At 47.7% G+C, this 21,542-nt stretch overlaps 1 protein-coding gene across 2 annotated transcripts in view; it reads right to left on the bottom strand.

The window, feature by feature from the left end:
* The window catches only part of lrrn2 (leucine rich repeat neuronal 2), a 248,579-nt gene that overhangs the window by 79,386 nt on the left and 147,651 nt on the right, over positions 1 to 21,542 (bottom strand). The window contains exon 3 of one of the 2 annotated variants that reach the window (XR_015081672.1): positions 19,813 to 21,297. The exons of the other annotated variant lie outside the window; for it this stretch is intronic. The gene's annotated coding sequence lies outside the window, so the exon portion shown is untranslated. Of the gene's footprint in view, positions 1 to 19,812; positions 21,298 to 21,542 lie in introns of those variants that run through there. 2 annotated transcript variants of the gene reach the window in all.

The following is a 21,542-nucleotide window of genomic DNA, read 5'->3' as shown; positions in this document are numbered from 1 at the left end:
TTAAAATCCACGAGACTCCCAGAGTGTAAGTGGTTTGGGCGGGGGGTGGGGAGGTTTAGGGTTAAATTGTATGCAAGAAGCCTTTTGTAATCAAGCTTTTGATTGCTGCTGTGAAATTCTATTCAGCCCTGTGAGAGAGGGACACTTTCTCGTGAAGCCCACAGGACGGAATTGTGCGCCTGGAGAACTGGCAGCTCCAGATTTACTTGTAACCAAAGTTACGGTGGAAGTGTGTCAAAACCCCCAGTGTAATCAGATTTAAAATTCACTGGAGATGCAATCCGCCCCCTTTTCATAGAGGTTTACAGCCATTCGGACCATCGTGTCTGTGCCGGCCGAAAAAAGAGTTATCCAGCCTAATCCCACTTTCCAGCTCTTGGTCCCTAGCCCTTAAATGTGGTGAGGGTTTCTGCCTCTCAGGCAGTGGGTTCCAGACCACCAACACCCTCTGGGTAAAAACAGTTCTCCTGAACGCCCGGCTACCGACCATAGAGCACATATACCAGAAACACTGTTTACGGAGGTCACGGACCATCATCAAAGACCCTACCCACCCCAGCCACAGTCTGTTCGCCCTCCTGCCATCTGGGAGACGCTACAGATGCATTTGCACCCGTACAACCAGATTTAGGAACAGCTTCTTTCCCAGGGCTGTCATCCTACTGAACTCCACAAATAAACTCTAAAGCCTGCACATCTGCCAATGCACTTTATTATGGTTATGTTTATGTTAATGTATTACAAGCCAAATGTATGTTGAATGTTTAAATGTCTTAATCTAAATGTACACTCTCGGGAGCCGCAAGCCTACATTTCGTTGTACTGCACTTGTGCACTAACAATGACAATAAAGTTGATTATGATTATGATTATGAATCCTCCACCAATTACTTTCAATCTATGCCCCCTGGTTATTGACCCCTCTGCGAAGGGAAGTAGGTCCTTCCTATCCACTTGCTAGCACTCATTCACCATCATTAGGGATGCTGCTGGCATCTTAATGCTGTTCCAGATGTAGTACAATTGCTGAATAAAGTTGCCCATCTCTACATGAGATAGAATTGCGACAGATTCTGAGGGATCTTTTGTGGGGATTCTCCTCCACCCCAAAAGAAACCCTATTGGCCCAGAAATTTGGGTCCCCACGGGTGAGTACGCGCTGGGTACTCACGCGTAGGCCCAACGAAAGTGCCGGTTTCGTGCATGCACTGCGCATGCGCGGGAAACCGGAACTTCCGTTCCCTTGAAAGAAGGGGTTGACAGGTGGAACACATGCGCCGGAGAGGCGGCGCGTGCGCATCGAACTTACGTTTTTTTGGCAGGGTTCTCCGGGAGGGTAAGTCTCCAGCAGTTACACTTTTAAAAAGCAGGCGCAAGGCCTGCTTTTAACAAGGTAAGTGGCGAATTAATTAAAATTAAAACATTTTTTCCACAGGTTTATTATTTTTAAATACTTTAAAGAAAGGTAAGTTTATTTTTAGCCCCGTTAGAAAATGTAATACATTTTTTCAAAAATTTAAATTATTGTTTAAAATAGTTATTTTATGTAATTTATAGTTATTTTAAAAATGTGGGCCTAGAAATTGAGTTTGCGCTGCGCCGGGGCTTAACGCCGGAAATTTAGCGCCGGTGCTAAGTCGCGCTGTGCGCGCCAAAAATTCAGTAGCGCCGCGCCCAAATGGCTGCCGGCGCTACTGAAGGCTGTTTGCGCCTGAAAACTGGCGCTACGCGCCGCATTGCGGCGCTATTCCGGCGCTGCGGCGCCCGATGCTGTGCGGCAGGCTCGGGAAGTGCAAGCCTCCTCCTTCAGTTAAGGAGGAGCTGCCTGCACCCGCCCGCTGGCCAGTTAAATCGCCACAAAAATGAGCCCGGCACCTCGGGGAAGTGCCGGGCTCGCAGCCGAGAAGCATCTGTTCCGCGGGGGGGGGGGTGGGGGAGTCCGGGGAGGGAGGTGCGGGCAGGCGGCCGGCAGGAAAGCGGCCGGCCGCCGCTCCACCTTTATGCGCCAGCGCAAAGTCGTGCAAGACTCTGTTGCCAGAGTCTTAGTTGCGGCTGCCACGGGCGAGGCGGCTGCAACTGAATTTCGGCGCTGGGGCCCGTCACCACGGCAACCGGGACGCTGCGCACACCGATGACGTCATCGGTGCCGGCGCAGCGCTACCGGTGTAACGCCGATGTTGGGCCCTAGTCAATTTCAAAACCGGCTGTAAGTCCAGCGCAATGCCCTCTAGCGCCGCAAAATGGGTGCTAAGCCCACTCAATTTCTAGGCCGTGATGTTTTAAAAAAAAATTATTTGAAGTTTTAGTGATGTTTTGGGGCTTATAGTATTTATAGGTTTGACAGCTCTTCCTATCAAATTTATGACTGAAGCATTCCCTGCTACCATTGGCTCTCCATGGCCCACGTGATCCCAGGGGACGCTTTGAACTAACTGCGCCCCTGGGATACGCAAGCACTGCGCGCCGGCAGTTGGAGGAGGCCCAGGATCGGAATCCCACGGGGGCCCACAGCTCAACGGCCGGCACGCTAGGTAAGTGCAGGTCGGAGGCTTTCACCCGCGGGAAGCCCCCGACCCGAATTTCTGGGCCATTGATTTTCTAATGGTTACAGGGAGGGTTTACAGTGGCCAAGTGTACATTATCTGTCCACTTTTCTGAAAGTGGATATCATTCGCCTTCACGTTATGTATACATATAATTCTGGCAGACTGACACCGAGGCAGTTTAAAGTCTGACGCTCCCGCCGAGAATATTGCAAGCGCCAACCCGTCCTAGACTGAGAAATCGAAGTAAAAGGTTGGAGGAATCGGTGGTAGGAAGGCGACTGTCTCTGCAGTTGGCGCAGTACCTGTGGTTCCTTTCATTGCAGGCGTTAGAGTTGATGATACCCACCTTGTTTGGAAAGAAAATTTAATCTCAAACCTGATCCGAATTGCAAAAGTTTGAGCAATTGTGTCTGACTAGGCTTGTTTGTATCCCCTGGAGTGTGAAGGATTACAGGGTGATCTGCTTGAGGTGTTTAATGATGATTAAAGGATTTGATAAGTTAGACGGAGAGAAACCATTTCCTCTGGTGAGGGGAGTCCAGAACAAGGGGGCGTAACCTTAACATTAGAGCCAGGCCGTTCAGGGGTGATGTCGGGAAGCACTTCTTCACACAAAGGGGAGTGGAAATCTGAAACTCTCTCCCCAAAACGCTGTTAAGGCTGGAGGGTCAATTGAAAAATTCTAAACCTAAATTGTTAGATTTTTGTTGGGTAAGGGTATTAAGGGTTACAGAGCCAAGACGGGTAGATGGAGTTAAGACACAGATCAGCCATGATCTCATTGAATGGTGGAACATTCAAGGGGCTGAATGGCCTCCTCCTGTTCCTATGTTCCAATTATTATGCCTAGATTTAAAAAACAAACAGCAAATGCTGGAAATTTACTGAAGATCGATCTGTGTCGGAGAACGGGATGGATTAATGTTCGTCCAAAATCTTTCACGTGTTGTGCATTTCCAACATTTTCTATTTATCATAGAATAATACAGCACAGAAGGAGACCATTCGGCCCATTCTGCCTGTGCCGGCTCTTTGAAAGAGTTGTTATCCAGTTAGTCCCACTCCCCCCTGCTCTTTCCCCACTGACCTCTGCTCTTTCAGATGAGGCGTTAAACCGAGGCCCCGTCTGCTCTCTCAGGTGGACGTAAAAGATCCCATGGCACTATTTCGAAGAGGAGCAGGGGAGTTCTCCCCGGTGTCCTGGGGCCAATATTTATTCCTCAACCAACATCACTAAAACAGATTGTCTGGTCATTATCACATTGCTGTTTGTGGGAGCTTGCTGTGCGCAAATTGGTTTCCTACAATACAACAATGACTACACTCCAAAAGTACTTCATTGGCTGTAAAGTGCTTTGAGACGTCCAGTGGTTGTGAAAGGCACTATATAAATGCAAGTCTTTCTTTCTTTCATACTCCTGTACATTTTTTCCCTTCAAGTATGTATATCCAATTCCCTTTTGAAAGTTATTATTATTGCTTTCATGCTTTGCATTCCAGATCACAGCAACTCGTCGCTTAAAATAATTTTTCATGTCGCCTCTCGTTCTTTTGCCAATGACCTTAAACATTGCGACATGAGGAAAAATTTATATTGCAACATTATGTATTTAATATACAGCTGTCACACGCTCTGTATGCAGAGTGACTGATATAAAAAGAAAGACTTGCATTTCTATAGCGCCTTTCACGACTACCAGACATCTCAAAGCGCTTTACAGTCAATTAAGTACTTTTGAAGTGTAGTCACTGTTGTAATGTGGGAAAAGCGGCAGCCAATTTGTGCACAGCAAGCTCCCACAAACAGCAATGTGATAATGACCAGATAATCTGTTTTAGTGATGTTGATTGAGGGATAAACATTGGCCACCTCACCGGGAAGAACTCTCCTGCTCTTCTTCGAAATAGTGCCATGGGATCTTTTACATCCACCTGAGAGAGCAGGCGGGGCCTTGGTTTAACGTCTCATCTGAAAGACGGCACCTCTGACAGTGCAGCACTCCCTCAGTATGGCACTGGGAGTGTCAGCCTAGCTTTTTGTGCTCAAGTCACTGCTCTCTCAGGTGTATGTAAATGATCCCACTCAACTATTAGAAGAGTTCTCCCAAGTGTCCTGGCTAACAACAGTTACCTCTAAAACAGATTATCTGGTCATCACATTGCTGTTTGTGGGACCTTGCTGTGCACCAATTGGCTGCCATGTTTCCTGACAGCACAGCAGACACTACACTTCAAAAAGCATTGATTGTAAAGTGCTTTGGGATGTCCTGAGGTTGTGAAAGACACAATGTAAATGCATAATTAACTCTAATGAAAGCATAAGAGCACGACTCCCAAAGAGCAGAAAGCAGTTGTATGGGGTGTTGGAACATGAGAGGCAAGCCCTTATTTGAATTGTAAGAGAACATGCATTATCTCATTTAGGGTACATAATGTACAGTTACCTTCAGTGCTGGTGAGGCAGCTTTCCTTGGCGAGATTGTTAACATCAACACGCCACTGGACAGGATGGTTTCAGGATCTGTCAGAAGAGATGACATCAGTCGTAGGCAAAATGCTAGAATCTATTATTAAGGACGTGGTAACAGGGCACTTAGAAAATAATAATAGGGTTGGGCAATCAACACGGATTTATGAAAGGGAAATCGTGTTTGGCGAATCTGTTAAGAGTTTTTTGAGGTTGTAACTAGCAGAATAGATAAGGGGAAACCAGTGTATTTGGACTTTCAGAAGGCATTCGATAAGGTGCCACACAAGAGGTTATTAAACATAATTAGGGCTCATGGGATTGGGGGTAATATACAAGCATGGATTGATTGGTTAATGGTCAGAAAACAGAGAGTAGGAATAAACGGGTTATTTTCGGGTTGGCAGGCTGTAACTAGTGGGGTACCGCAAGGATCAGTGCTTGGGCCTCAGCTATTCACAATCTACATCAATGATTTGGATGAGGGGACCAAATGTAATAAATCCAAGTTTGCTGATGATACAAAGCTAGGTGGGAATGTAAGTTGTGAGGAGGATGCAAGGAGGCTTCAAGGGGATATAGACAGGCTAAGTGTGTGGGCAAGAACATGGCAAATGGAATATAATGTGGAGAAATGTGAGGTTATCCACTTTGGTAGGAAAAATAGAAAAGCAGAGTATTTTTTAAATGGTGAGAGATTGGGAAATGTTGGTGTCCAGAGGGACCTGGGTGTCCTTGTACACGAATCACTGAAAGTTAATATGCAGGTACAGCAAGCAATTAGGAAAGCAAATGGTATATTGGCCTTTATTACAAGAGGATTTGAGTATAAGAGTAAAGACGTCTTACTGCAATTACATAGGGCCCTGGTGAGACCACACCTGGAGTATTGTGTACAGTTTTGGTCTCCTTACCTAAGGAAGGATATACTTGCCATAGAGGGAGTGCAACGAAGGTTCACCAGACTGGTTCCTGGGATGGGGGGGATTGTCCTATGAGGAGAGATTGAGTAGACTAGGCCTATATTCTCTAGAGTTACATACGAACATACAAATTAGGAGCAGGAGTAGGCCACTCGGCCCTTCGAGCCTGCTCCGCCATTGAGTTTAGAAGAATGAGAGGTGATCTCATTGAAACATACAAAATTCTTACAGGGCTTGACAGGGTAGATGCAGGGAGGATGTTTCCCCTGGCTGGGGAGTCTAGAACCAGGGGTCACAGTCTCAGAATAAGGGGTCAGCCATTTAGGACTGAGATGAGGAGAAATTTCTTCACTCAGAGGGTGGTGAATCTTTGGAATTCTCTACCCCAGATGGCTGTGGAGGCTCAGTCGTAGAGTATATTCAAGACAGAGATCGATAGATTTTTGAATATTAAGGGAATCCAGGGATATGGGGATAGTGCAGGAAAGTGGAGATGAGGTAGAAGATCTGCCATGATCTTATTGAATGGCGGAGCAGGCTCAAAGGGCCAAATGGCCAACTTCTGCTCCTATTTCTTATGTTCTTATGTCGAAGAGAGCTTGTCTTTACCAGGACCTGTTCTCAGGAGGTAATCTCACCATCAAGGCCCCTTCCAAATATTAACCCGTTAGGAGGCTATTTTCCTGTGCGTTACTGTTAGTGCACTGATTAATGCCTTTGTCTCCTTTTTGTACTATTTTCTCACTATCGTTGAACCACATATTTTAAAGAAATTGTATTTATATATTGCTTTATCACATCTGCAGGACATCCCCAAACGCTTCACACCCAATGAATTTCTTTCTGAAATGTAGTCACTGCTGTTATGCAGACAAATGTGGCAGCCAATTTTTGCACACAGCAAGTTCCCATAAATAGGAACTTGAGATAAATGGTTGGCGAAGACACTGGGAGAGCTTCCTGTTGGTCAGGAGACTCAAAGAACTCTGTACTCTTCTTTGGAAAAAGTGCCGCGGGATCTTTTACGGTCACCTGAACAGGTAATTCAGGCCTCACTTTAATATCTCCGCCAACGGACGTCTCCAGCAACTCCCTCAATACTGCACTGAAGCATAGGCCTAGATTATGTACTCAAGTCTCTGGAGTGGTAGCTTGAACCCACAACCTTCTGACTTAGAGGCGAGAATGTCATCAACTAAAGCCAAGCTGACACTTGAACAGCCTAAAGTGGAAATTAAACCCCTCAAACAATGTTAATAAATTATAACTGCCTATTGTATTTTTCTGCTTATATTTCATTACTGAAGGAGCGCCTGTGTGAGGGAGTTGAATTAACACATGCACAATTGAAATGACACAACTGGTGAAGCACCCTGGATTAATGATCTCCACTGATGCTAATTTGGTCCCCGCATGCTGTCAAGCTCAGTAAGTGTTTTTTTTTCCCTTTAACGGTCTCTCAGTGCCATTGCGATATTCCCAGTTTGGAAGAGCTGGCAGGTAGCCTTAGTCTCAGGCTTGAGGCCTCTACTTACACCGCCCTATAACCATCAAACCCACTGGGTAGAGGTCAGGAACGAGATTTACAATCAAAAAAGGAGTGAGACAGAGCACCGACCTCTTTAAACACGAGGAGCTGTGTTTATTACGAGTGAGATGCTGCAATTATGAATAAGCCAAAATGAGTGAGTCTCATTCCAGTTGAGTGATTTAGCAGGCCTGATAAACTTCTGCTAGGAGCTGGACTTCCTGGCCAACATTTGTCCTTCAACCAACATCACTAAAACAGATTATCTGGTCATTATCACATTGCTGTTTGTGGGAGCTTGCTGTGTGCAAATTGTCTGCCATGTTTCCTACATTGTAACAATGACTACACTTCAAAACTATACTTCATTGGCTGTAAAGCGCTTTGGGATATTCTGAAAGGTGCTACAGGAAACTTTGTTATATCCGGCACCGACGGGACCGAGCTGGTGCCGATCTATCAAAACTGCCGGACATACCAGCGTTAATGTTGAAGCATATGGAGATTTGCAGCTCCGTATCTGGCAACAAACACTGTTGCTTAGCAACAGCTTCTAAACAGTCGGCCGTACCTTAGAAGCGTCTCTGTCGCTTAGCAACAGCTTCAGAGAGACTTTGCAGAGCCTGACTGTTGAAAAAAAAGCCACGAGAAGAAAAAAAACCTAACAAAACGGCTCCTGATTTCTGCCGGTAGATCGAGGTTTCCGGACATACAACCTCCGGATAAACCAAAGTTTCCTGTATATAAATGAAAGTCTGTCTTTCTTTCTTTCTCTTTTTCTTTTTCCTTTACACGTTCCTCCTGGGAAAAAAGCATTTAACTTCTGCTGAATAATTTCCTGTCATGGCACAACTATAATTACCAGCTTGTTGTGTGTCCATTTCAATATACTGAAATGTAAATGCCATAACTACTAGGGCAGGCTAAGTATTCTGCGATGAATTCCTGACTCCCCAAAGCCTCTCCACCACCTACAAGGCACCAGCCAGGAGTGTGATGGAATACTCTGCACTTGCGTGGATGGGTGCAGCTCCAACAACACTCAAGAAGCTCGACACCATCCAGGATAAAGTAGTCCACTTGATCAGCACTTCATCTACAAGCTTAAACATCCACTCCCTCCACCACCTGCGCACCATAGCTGCAATGTGTACTATCTACAGGGTGCACCAAGGCTTCTTTGGTAGCACCTCCCAAACCTATGCCCTCCACCAACTAGGACAAGGTCACAAGGGTTAGGGAAGACCATCACCTCCAAGTCACATACCATCCTGACTTGGACACATATTGCCGTTCCTTCATCAACATCCTGGAACAATTGTTGGAACACCTTCACCACCCGGTTCAAGAAGGCCCACCACCATCTTCTCAAGGGCAACTAGGGATGGACAATAAATGCCAGTACAAAGAAGGTTCACTCGATTAATCCCGGGGATGAGGGGATGGACATATGAGGAGAGGTTGAGTAGATTGGGACTCTACTCATTGGAGTTCAGAAGAATGAGAGGCGATCTTATTGAAACATATAAGATTATGAAGGGGTTGGATCGGGTGGATGCAGGGAGGATGTTCCAGATGATGGGTGAAACTAGAACTAGGGGGCATAGTCTTAGAATAAGGGGCTGCTCTTTCAAAACTGAGATGAGGAGGAACTACTTCACTCAGAGGGTGGTAGGTCCATGGAATATGCTGCCCCAAAAAGCTGTCGAAGCTACATCATTACATAAATTTAAAACAGAAATAGACAGTTTCCTAGTAGAAAAGGGAATTAAGGGTTACGGGGAGCGGGCAGGAATTTGGACATGAGTCTAGGTTCGGATAGGTCATGGCCCTGTGGGTAGCGGAGCGGGCCCAGGGGCCGTGTAGCCTGATCCTGCTCCTGTTTCGTGTGTCTAATTCTGTTAGATTCAGGAGATAGTCCTGTCATAGTGGATTGGCGGTTAGGATCAGATCAGCCATGATCTTATTGAATGGCGGAGCAGGCTCGAGGGGCCAATTGGCCTACTCCTGCTCCTATTTCTTATGTTCTTATGTTCTTGCCAACAATGCCAAGAATTAATTTAAAAAAGTGATGCATGTTTAAAGAGGGCCCTGGTATGAACACTCCAGCTGTTTTTTAAGAGCGCTGTGTTAGTATGGCTGGGTCCCAATACGCATGTCTTGTGCAGCCAGCGGGAAGACCGTAGTAATCTTCAAAATTCTCGTCCTCACTATCAAATCCCTCCATTGGACATGCTCCACCCAACCTAGTGATCCCCTCCTCTCTTCATCCCAGCATGTACCCCTCCATTCTCTTGCACCAGGATTCCCTTGTCCACATTTCCTCTGCTCCTCCATTTCTGGCCTCTTATTCAGCCGCTTTGCTCCCGTCCTCTGGGAGTTCTTGCCAAGTTCCCTTCACATTGCAGCCTCCCTCCTACTTTCCAACCCTCCTCAAAATTCTATTTTTAAGTCAACCATGCCTTTGGTCTCCAGTTCTAACCCTCTTCACTTCTTTTCCCCTTTCCCCCTCCTGCTCACTGCCCATTGTTTTGTCCTCCTTCCCATGAAAAATGTTTTGAGACATCTCCTTGTGCGCGAGGAGCGCGACAGGCATGTAAGTTGTTGCTGTTGTTAATTGGCCACGTTCACTAATGCCGGTGGCCAGGAAGCCTCGAGTCAGAGAGAGCACAAATAAACACTCACTAAGCCTGGTCTTCTTAGCTGCCCGGCTTAGGCAAGCTGGCAAGCCTGCTTTGTTATTGTGACCAGCTGTGCCAAACCTGCACATTGGGAGCCGGTGAGATCAGCATGAATAAGAGCCTGGCATTGATTACCTTCGGGGATCAGGGAGTAGTTATATAGAACTTTCCCGCAGGAGATTACATGAGTAAGGTCGAGTCTATGATGTGGTCAATGTTCCATGGCCTGTGGGTGGAGTGGGTTTGGTCACCTGAATGGCCCCGTTCACATTCCCTGCTTACTGAGGTTCTGAACAAATTCGAGCGTGCTGGTCTTGCTGCAACAACAACTTGCATTTTTATAGCATTTTTAACATAGTAACCTTGCTCATCCATTCCAATGCTTGGCCTTGGCTTGTGTCATGATACGCACATTTATGCTTCAGTTGCTTTGTTCTGTCAGACGTTGTTTATACAACACATATTTGCATTATGTCACTGCTTTGCACTCAATGGGGTTTTGTCTCTGCCACAACACCACCAGCCCTTTTTTTGTGTACTCCATTTTCCAATCTACTCTTCAGCAGAGATGACTCATACTGGGTACAGTAAAACAAGCACTGACTACCCATTCTTCTTTTTCTTAGGCAGTCCCTCGGAACTGAGGATGACTTGCTTCCACATTAAAAATGAGTTCTCAGGTGACTGATGAGTCCAATGCGGGACCGACAGTCGCTGTCACAGGTGGGGCAGACGGTGGTTGAAGGGGTGGGTGGGTGGGGTGCTTGGGTTGACGTGCGCTCCTTGCGCTGCCTGCGCTTGGCTTCCGCTTGCTCCCAGCAAAGAGACTCGAGGTGTTCGGCGCCTTCCCGGATGCTTCTCCTCCACTTTGTGCGGTCTTGGGCCAGGGATTCCCAGGTGTCGATGGGGATGTTACACTTTTTCAAGGAGGCTTTGAGGGTGTCCTTGAAGCGTTTCCTCTGCCCACCTGGGGCTCTCTTGCCGTGCCGGAGCTCCGAGTAGAGTGCTTGTTTTGGGAGCCTCGTATCGGGCATGCGGACAATGTGACCCGTCCATCGGAGCTGATTGAGCATGGTCAAAGCTTCGATGCTGGGGATGTTGGCCATTAGTACCTCATTCAAATGGCAATTCTTTATAGTGAGTATAACTGTCATGACTTAGAACTGGCAGCTCTTATAGGCTTAGAGGGACACTTTGTTCAGTTGGGTATAGGCTTGGAGAAGAGCATTATTCAGCTTTTTTTTTGTTCGTTCATGGGCCCAGCGATTATTGCCCATCCCTAATTGCCCTTGAGAAGGTGGTGGTGAGCCACCTTCTTGAACGACTGCAGTCATCAGGCTACAGGACAATATAGATGGGTTGGTCAGATGGGCAGAACAGTGGCAAATGGAATTTAACCTGAAAAGTGTGAGGTGATGCATTTTGGGGGGACTAACAAGGCAAGGGAATACACAATGAATGGTAGGACCCTAGGAAGGACAGAGGATCAGAGGGACCTTGGTGTGCATGTACATAGATCCCTGAAGGCAGCAGGACAGGTAGATAAGGTGGTTAAAAAGTCATATGGGATACTTGCCTTCATTAGCCGAGGCATAGAATATAAGAGCAGGGAGGTTATGATGGAGCTGTACAAAACGCTAGTTAGGCCACAGCTGGAATACTGTGTGCAGTTCTGGTCGCCACACTATAGGAGGGATGTGATTGCATTGGAGAGGGTGCAGAGGAGATTCACCAGGATGTTACCTGGGCTGGAGCGTTTCAGCTATGAAGAGAGACTGGACAGGCTGGGGTTGTTTTCCTTGGAGCAGAGAAGGCTGAGGGGGGAACTGATTGAGGTGTACAAAATTATGAGGGGCATAGATAGAAAGGAACTTTCCCCCTTAGTAGAGGGGTCAATAACCAGGAGGCATAGTTTTAAGGTAAGGGACAGGAGGTTTAGAGGGGATTTGAGGAAAAACTTTTTCACCCAGAGGGTGGTTGGAATCTGGAACTCACTGCCTGAAAGGGTGGTAGAGGCAGGAACCCTCACAACATTCAAGAAGCATTTGGATGAACACTTGAAACGCCATAGCATGCAAGGCTACGGACCAAGTGCTGGAAAATGGGATTAGAATGGACAGGGCTTGATGGCCAGCGTGGACACGATGGGCCGAATGGCCTCTTTCTGTGCTGTATAACTCTATGGCCTAGAAATTCGGTATAGCCGCATTTGGGGCGCTAGTCCTGGCGATGCGCAAAGTTTAGCACCAGGCGCAATTTAGCGCCACCTAGCGCGATATTGGGTTGCAGTGCCCCTAAAGGTGATTGCGGCGCTAAATCAGGCACTGCACGCTACTCCTAAGGCGCTAACCCGGTGGCGCAACCCAATTTCGCGGCGGCGGGGTGCAGCGAAGGTGCTGTCAATAATCACTTTCCCTGAGACACACTGGCGCCGGCCAGCTCTTAAAGGGGCAGGTCAATTGGCATCACCAGACACACTCACTGCCTTGTAGGCCTTCAAAGCGGTGGGAGCCTACCTGTGGCGCACCAGCCTAGCAAGACATGGAAAGGGTGAGGCAGAGGGCGGAACGCCTCACTGATGGGGCATTGGATGCTTTGGTTGGCGCAGTGGAATCAAGGCCAAGGAAGATGGTCGGACTGTGATTTATGTTTTGGACAGTCTCCCGGGTGAGAGAGGCAGTTATGTGTCAGTGTATTCGTTTTGCTTTCTGTTGCCATAGCTTTCTCATGTTTGAAGGAACCACATTTTGTGTAATGAAACACTTTCTTCATTTACAATGGCCTTGCCTGCTATTTACATGCATCTTGCCCTTCACAGGCTTGGGGGTATCTGACCGGTTCCATTCCTGTTCTTGGAATGGCAGCAAGCATTCCGTGAGAGGGGCCTAGAAGCTACTTCTGATCAGCCTCTGACGCGCAGCCTGAGAAGAGCCGCTTGCGTAGAAGTTCAGGCCAGCAGGCATCTTCTCAGCCACCAACAGAGATGTCCTGCACCTTATCTGAGGCTGCAGATCTGGCTGAAGCAGCTGGCACAGCTCAGTCACCACCTCCTTTCTAAATCGCAGCCTTCTGACACACTGCTCCTCCGGCATGTTCATGTAGGAAAACTGCTGTCGGAAAACCCTGCCAGCGTAAGATCTGCTGTGGCGACGTCTGTTGGCCCTCCTCCATCTGGCCATGCCCGCCCCCCTCTCCCAGCGTCTCAGTGCCCTTTCCAGATGATTCAGCAGCAGGACGTTCCCCTCCAATGCAGCCCCCATAATAAGGTTCCCCGTTGTCAAGGCTCACCAACAGCAAGGTGATGGTCAGAAGGCTGAAGATCGTCTGTCTGCGCTGGCTCAGTGGTCAAATGGCTCTCAGTGTGCAGCTCAGCAACTCTTTGTAGCTCTCGAGGAAGTTGTGCTCCAAAAATGGCTGCCGCTTTTAAACCACGCCAGTCCCCTTTAAATAACGCTCCTCCAGCCCGAGATCGACTTGGTAAGGTCCAGGTAAGCTGTCACTATTAGCGCCAGGCACTACGGAGGGGGGCGCCACTGAATTTCCGGTCCGGGGCGCTCAAAAGGCATTGCACAATCAAATGACATCATAATCAGCCTGCGCCCATGAGCGGGCGCTAAGATTTAGCGCCGGCGCTAAATGCATGCTCAATATGGGGCGAGGCGCTAGGCGCCTTGCACCCGCCCGGAAGTTGGCTAGCGCCCCACTTCTCGGCCTCTTTAGGCGTTAATCGGTGGCGCTAACAACCGAATTTCTCCCCCTATGACTCTATGGGCAGGAATTTAACTCAGGAGTCGGGACTACAACTTTCGGGGTTGTAGTCCCGCCTCCATCGAGATGCGGCCAATCCACGCGATTTTAACTTGATTGACCTTGTTGAGCCCGCCCAGCGGGCTCAGCAGGCCAATTAAGGGCCACCTGGCAACAGGTGATATCACAGACTGAAATTTCATTTGTCAAAAGCTTTTGACAGATGAAATATCAGTGTTTCACAGCTGTTTGAAGCTGTCAAACACTGAGGCCTAGAAATTCAGTGGGCTGCGCCACCAGTTAGCGCCCAAAGAGGGCACTCAGTGGTTTTAGCGCCACTGGCCATGCCTCCCGCGATATTTAGCGGGGCGCTAATGGCGGCGTTAGCTTGTAGCGCTGCGCCGCCACCGATGACGTAATTGGTGTGCGCAGCGCCCCGCTCCCGCCCCGATCACCATATTTGGTCGCGCCCGCCTCTTTAACGCCGGTCGCAAATCGCGACCGGTTCACAGGGCCTACCTGTGGCGGTAGTGGCACAAATTAAGGTGGAGGTGCGGGGCGGCCATTTTTTCCGGTGGCCGCCTGCCAGCACCTCCGTCCCCGGCCTCCTGATCCCCCCCCCCGGGCAGTGCCAGCTGTGTCCCAAAAGCCCGGCACTTCTCCTCGGTGTCGGACTCCTCTGCTGGCACTCGCGATCGGTGAGCGCCCCAAGCGGGACGCGTGGAGCCTTGAGTAGCGGCCCGCTTCCGTTTGGGGCGCTGAAACTGAATATCGGGATGGCGCAAGTGGCTCCGCTCGCAGCAGTAATTCCGGCGCCCAGGCGAGCTTGGCGCCCCAAACGGGGCGCCACTGAATTTCTAGGCCTGACAATCTTACTTCTAACATGAGTCCTTCTCCACAGACTCAGTTAGAAATCTCACCGGCACAGAAAGCTGCAGGCTGTCACTTTTGACAGTTCGCAGCCATTCTGCTTTCTGTGCCAGTGAGATGAGGGACTCCCGGAACCTAAAGGAAGGAAGGCTGAAAAGGTAAGAAAATGTATGTAAAACTTATTTAATCACTTTAGACACACCAAACACACTTATCTTTGCACTTATGCACACATTACTCACCTGAACACCGACATCTCGACCCCTCCAAGTCCTTCAACCCGACAGCCCGCCTCCTCTAACTTCACGTGGCTTGGAGCCATCGGGAATCCCACACTTCAACATCAAAAATAGGGATTAAGCTAAAAACTGCCCGTTAACTACCTGTTAACAGACAGTTAATTGGCACTAATCCCTTCCCACCTCGGGTAGGCGGGTCCCAGTGCGGGGCGGGTACCCGCCTCCTTCAAAACTGGCACGGAGGCGGGTTTGGGTGCGGGAAGGGGTCGGGACCCCTGATTTCAGGAATTTAAACCCCCACACGCCTCCAAACCCGACTCCACGGTACACTGAAAATCCTGCCCTATGACTCCATGAAGTAAAGGTACTCCCACAGTGCTGTTCTTATTATTTTTCGTAGCTGTTTGTTACAATTGAGTGGCTTGCTCGGCCATTTCAGAGTGGCAGTTAAGAGTCAACCACCTTGTTGTGGATCTGGAGGCATATTTAGGTCAGGCCAGGTGAGGACGGCAGATTTTCTTCCCTAAAGGACTTTAAGTGAACCAGATGGGTTTTTACGACAATCTGATAGTTTCATGGTCACCATTACTGATACTAGCTTTTTATTCCAGATTTATTTAATTAACTGGATTTAATTAAATAATAAATCTGAACTGGGATTTGAGCTCCTACCTCAGTACAGGAAACTCTCGATTTACCAGCACCTAAAATAACCGGAAATCTCTGTTAACCGGCAAAATTCAGGAGTAGGTTTAGGTAAGTTTTACTTCATATTAGTGGCCGTTCCTGGATCTGTGGCTGTGTATCCGGGGTTCCTGTACCTGTTGCTAAGCAACAGGGACGCTTGGTCTGTGGCCGGGGTTCCTGCACCTGTTGCTAAGCAACAGGGAAGCCTGGATTTGTTGCTGTGTAAGGACCTCTCTGTAATCCGGACTTTTTGATAAACCGGCAGCACGCCGGTCCCGTCGGTGCCGGATAAAAAAGAGTTTCCTGTAGATCATAAGCCAGGCCTTTGGATTACTAGTCTAGTAAGATAACCACTATGCTAGTGTCCCCACAGCTAGGTATAGACTTGGAGGAACACATTATTCAGTTGGCTCTACCTGTTAGATAACAATTAGCTCCTCCATCACATCACAAGTGAGAAGACAGGTTGCTCACACCTTGTGTGATTTGAACCATGATCACAGTACTGGAGAATATCACTACAAAATTCGCAAGCTTTCAGTCAGATTACAGATTAGAAGCCTTGTTTTCCCACATAATGGTAGACTTCCTTAAAAGATAGTTAATGGCATATCAGTGAACTCTATTAGAAAAGAGCCGGACGATTATCCGAGTACAAAATAGATTGAATGTTATGGGGATGAGTATAGACAGAGATGATCTAATACTGTACAGATCACAATGGACTCAGTCCTATTGGGACCATGGAAATGTAATTTGTGGAATGGACTGGTCAGGGTTGAATAATGTCCTGGAGTTTAACACTCAATCACCTCTGTGGACCCAGAAGAAATTTCACAGCATTTCCCCTCTTGGAAGTAGTGGCTGGGAAATTAAATAAATGAGAGAGAATCTATGACACCGTGTGCGGTATTTGGTCTGTTGGAAACACAGAATTTATGGCTCAGAAACAGGCCATTTGGCCCAACTGATCTATGCCAGTGTTCGAGCTCCACATGAGCCTCCTCCCACCCTACTTCATCTGACCCTATCAGCATATCCTACTATTCCTTTCTCCCTCATTGACATATGTAACTTCCCCTTAAAGGCATCTGTACTCGTCGCTTCAACCACTCCCTGTGGCAGCGAGTTCCACATTCTCACCACTCTCTGGATAAAGAAGTTGCTCCTGAATTCCCGAGTGAATTTATAAGTGACTGTCTTATGTTTATGGCCCCTAATTTTGGACTCCTCACATGTGGAAACATCTTCTCTACGTCTACCCTATCAAACCCTTTCATAATCTTATAGACCTCTATCGGGTCACCCCTCAGTCTTCTCTTCTCTAGAGAAATTAACCCCAGCTTGTTCAGCTTTTTCTGATAAGTATATCCTCTCAGTTCTGGTATCATCCTTGTAAATCTTTTTTGGACCATATCCTGTGCCTCTATATCCTCGAATTCTAACCATCACCTTGACACTATGAGTGTATTACATTAAAATCTCACCCTAACATTTTCAATTAGGTTCTGGGATGGGTGGAGATGAAAACTGCTTTGGATTGAGAGGTGCTCCAATGTGAAGGTAAGCATGCAGGTGCAGCAGGCGGTTAAGAAGGCAAATGGTATGTTGGCCTTCGTAGCAAGAGGGTTCGAGTACAGGAACAAGGATGTCTTGCTACAGTTGTACAGGGCCTTGGTGAGACCACACCTTGAGTATTGTGTGCAGTTTTGGTCGCCTTGGTAAAATAGATAAGGGAGAACCAGTGGATGTGGTGTATTTGGACTTTCAGAAGGCTTTCGATAAGGTCCCGCATAAGAGATTAGCGTGCAAAATTAAGGCACATGGGATTGGGGGCAAGGTATTGACTTGGATAGAGAACTGGTTCGCGGACAGAAAGCAAAGAGTTGGAATAAACGGGTCATTTTCCGAGTGGCAGGCAGTGACTAGTGGGGTACCGCAAGGATCGGTCCTAGGGCCCCAGCTGTTCACAATATATATTAATGATCTGGACGAGGGAATTGGATGTAATATCTCCAAATTTGCAGACGACACAAAGCTGGGTGGGAGGGTATGCTGTGAGGAGGATGTCGTGAAACTCCAGTACGATTTGGACAGGTTGGGTGATTGGGCAGAAACATGGCAAATGCACTATAAAGTGGATAAATGTGAGGTTATCCACTTTGGTGGCAAAAACAGGAAGGCAGATTATTATTTGAATGGCAATAGATTGGGAGAAGGGGAAGTGCAAAGAGACCTGGGTGTTCTTGTGCACCAGTCACTGAAGGTAAGCATGTAGGTGCAGCAGGCGGTTAAGAAGGCAAATGGTATGCTGGCCTTCGTAGCAAGAGGGTTCGAGTACAAGAACAAGGATGTCTTGCTGCAGTTGTACAGGGCCTTGGTGAGACCGCACCTTGAGTATTGTGTGCAGTTTTGGTCGCCTTACCTGAGGAAGGACGTTCTTGCCATGGAAGGAGTGCAGCGAAGATTCACCAGGCTGATACCTGGGATGGCAGGAATGACGTATGAGGAGAGATTGTGTCGATTGGGCTTATACTCACTGGAGTTTAGAAGGTTGAGAGGGGATCTCATCGAAACCTATAAAATTCTGTCAGGCCTGGACAGACTAGATGCAGGAAGGATGTTTCTGATGGCCGGGGAGTCCAGAACCAGGGGTCATAGTCTAAGGATAAGGGGTAAGCCATTTAGGACTGAAATGAGGAGGAATTTCTTCACCCAGAGAGTGGTGAACCTGTGGAATTCTCTGCCACAGAGGGCGGTGGAGGCCAGTTCATTAAGTATATTCAAGAAAGAGTTGGATATATTTCTTAAGGCTAAAGGGATCAAGGGATATGGGGAGAAGGCAGGGACAGGGTACTGAATTTGGATGGTCAGCCATGATCTCATTGAATGGCGGAGCAGGCTCGAAGGGCCGAATGGTCTACTCCTGCTCCTATCTTCTATGTTTCTATGTTACCTGAGGAAGGACGTTCTTGCCATGGAAGGAGTACAGCGAAGATTCACCAGACTGATACCTGGGATGGCAGGAATGACGTACGAGGAGAGATTGTGTCGATTGGGCTTATACTCACTGGAGTTTAGAAGATTGAGAGGAGATCTCATCGAAACCTATAAAATTCTGTCAGGCCTGGACAGACTAGATGCAGGAAGGGTGTTTCTGATGGCTGGGGAGTCCAGAACCAGGGGTCACAGTCTAAGGATAAGGGGTAAGCCATTTAGGACTGAAATGAGGAGGAATTTCTTCACCCAGAGAGTGGTGAACCTGTGGAATTCTCTGCCACAGAGGGCGGTGGAGGCCAGTTCATTAAATATATTCAAGAAAGAGTTGGATATATTTCTTAAGGCTAAAGGGATCAAGGGATATGGGGAGAAGGCAGGGACAGGGTACTGAGTTTGGATGATCAGCCATGATCTCATTGAATGGCGGAGCAGGCTCGAAGGGCCGAATGGCCCACTCCTGCTCCTATCTTCTATGTTTCTATGACCCTTTGTCCCTTCTGTTTTCCATAGGCGGGTTCCATCAGAGTACATACACACGGCCATATACCAGCAAGGCACATGTAAAGATTGTACAAATGAGGGAAACACAGCCCTCGCCCTTTGAACGCGAGAGGCCTGTTAGACCCCAGCAGCCAGACATTTTGATGTCAGTGGAGGGGGACCTTGGGGCAACAAGCAGAAGGGTCTGTGCAAGCGCCAGGCATAGGCCCCACTCAGAGCAGGGAACCTTGTCAGAAGGAAGAAATAAATTTCACAGAGACAGAGCACCAGCTACACCCCTCTCGCTGAGGCGCGCTGCTGTACGTTTCCATGTACGGACTGGTGCAACTTCCCAGTGGGGGGGTGCAGTCGCACAGACTAGGTTTGTATTCCCTCGAGTATAGAAGATTAAGGGGTGATCTAATTGCGGTGTTTAAGATGATTGAAGGATTCGACAGGGTAGATCGAGAGAAACTATTTCCTCTGGTGGGGGGAGTCTAGAACAAGGGGGCCTAACCTTAAAATTAGAGCCAGGCCGTTCAGGGGTGATGCCAGGGATTCTGGGAAATCTCTTCTTTATAATTCGTCTCTATATAAAAATCTTCAGTGAAACTTTCCAAAAAAAAGTCACAAATACAAAGAAGCACAGGAAACTTTTTTTTATCCGGCACCGACGTGGTGCCGGTTCATCAAAAATTCCGGATAACCGGACAGGGAGAGCTGACAGCTCCGTATAAAGCAACAAACCCTGTTGCTTAGCAACAACTGTAGAACAATGGCCTCAAGTTTCAAGCATCTCTGTAGCTTAGCAACAGCTGCAGCCACACCCTTGCACAGCAACAGATGGAAGGCGGCAAATACAAATGAAGTAAAACCTACTCCTGAATTTTGCCGGTTAACCGAGATTTCCGGTTATTTAGGTGCCGGTAAATCGAAAGTTTCCTGCAGTAGGTTTTACTTTCCTTTGGGAACAGCCACTCCCGTTAACGCCCATAATCTTGTGTCTCTGGTGCTGTAACAAATTAGAGCCAGGCCGTTCAGGGGTGATGTCGGGAAGCACTTCTTCACACAAAGGGGAGTGGAAACCTGGAAGCTGTGGGGGGGTTCAATTGAAAATTTCAAAACTGAGATTAATAGATTTTTGTTGGGTAAGGGTATTTAGGGATATGGGACCAACCCAGGTAAATGGAGTTAAGATACAGATCAGCCATGATCTAATTGAATGATGGAACAGGCTCGAGGGGCTGAATGGCCTCCTCCTGTTCCTATGGTAATGATCCTGAGGCTCAAAATATGTCTGGGGTCAGAGGGGCATTTCCGGGGCAGGTGGAAGTCTCACCTCACTGGAAATGTGCCCCAATTAAGGGATTGGAGGGGAGTTGGTGTGGGAAGCCTCGGCTGGTGTGTCTTGCAGCTGTGTTTGTTGTAACAGGATACAAGAGTTTGCAGCACTGCTTCTTGTAGTGCTGATTTTTAGAGGTTAAAATGTCATTCTGTGGAACAATTAAGAACAGCCAGCATTACCATTACCAACTTAAAGACATTTTTGATAAGTGAAGTGCAGGTCTCATCGAAAACATTCGTGCTAGCTGTGGTCCCATGGGCAAACCCATTATACTGCATGTGTTTTTTTTATTCGTTTATGGGATGTGGGCGTTGCTGGCACAGCCAGCATTTATTGCTCATCCGAATTGCCCTTGAGAAGCTGGTGGTGAGCCGCCTTCTTGAACCGCTGCAGTCCGTGTGGTGAAGGTACTCCCACAGTGCTGTTAGGGAGGGAGTTCCAGGATTTTGACCCAGCGACGATGAAGGATCGGCAATATATTTCCAAGTCAGGATGGTGTGTGACTTGGAGGGGAACTTGGAGGTGGTGGTGTTCCCATGCGCCTGCTGCCCTTGTCCTTCTAGGTGGAAGAGGTCCGCGGGTTTGGGAGGTGCTGTTGAAGAAAGTACCGGTAGTACCAGTTACGCCTGCAGGTGGCACTTTTATAGGAGTTTTCAATATGAAGATGTCACACCTTGTCAGTCATACACCGCACCTTGCAATCCACACAGCAACAATGGTCGGATCTTAAATCTTACTGGCACAATGTTATTTCTCTCAAAGGTTTGTTGGCTTTGCACACCTGCTGTTTAAAAATAAATGAACCTTTCAGAAAATCAGTTGAAGTAGAAACAGATTTCATTTTGCACGGATTACTTGCTATCTAAAAATAAGTTAGCCTCAGTGAACTGTAAAGACCCGTGTCTCCACAACCTGATGTAAAACTGGCTGAGGTGAAAGAGTCAAATAAACTCAGTTAATTGTTCGCCATCTGCATTCATGGATCGTGAGTCAGGTGCTGAACTCCGTCTCTTTGGTTTTTAGTAGCCT

Source organism: Somniosus microcephalus, chromosome 18 (genome assembly GCF_052327205.1).
Source record: "Somniosus microcephalus isolate GS21.2 chromosome 18, FLI_Smic_1.0, whole genome shotgun sequence".
Taxonomy (NCBI): domain Eukaryota; kingdom Metazoa; phylum Chordata; class Chondrichthyes; order Squaliformes; family Somniosidae; genus Somniosus; species Somniosus microcephalus.
Note: the sequence above shows the minus strand (reverse complement) of the source record. Positions and strands in the feature narration are given on the sequence as shown.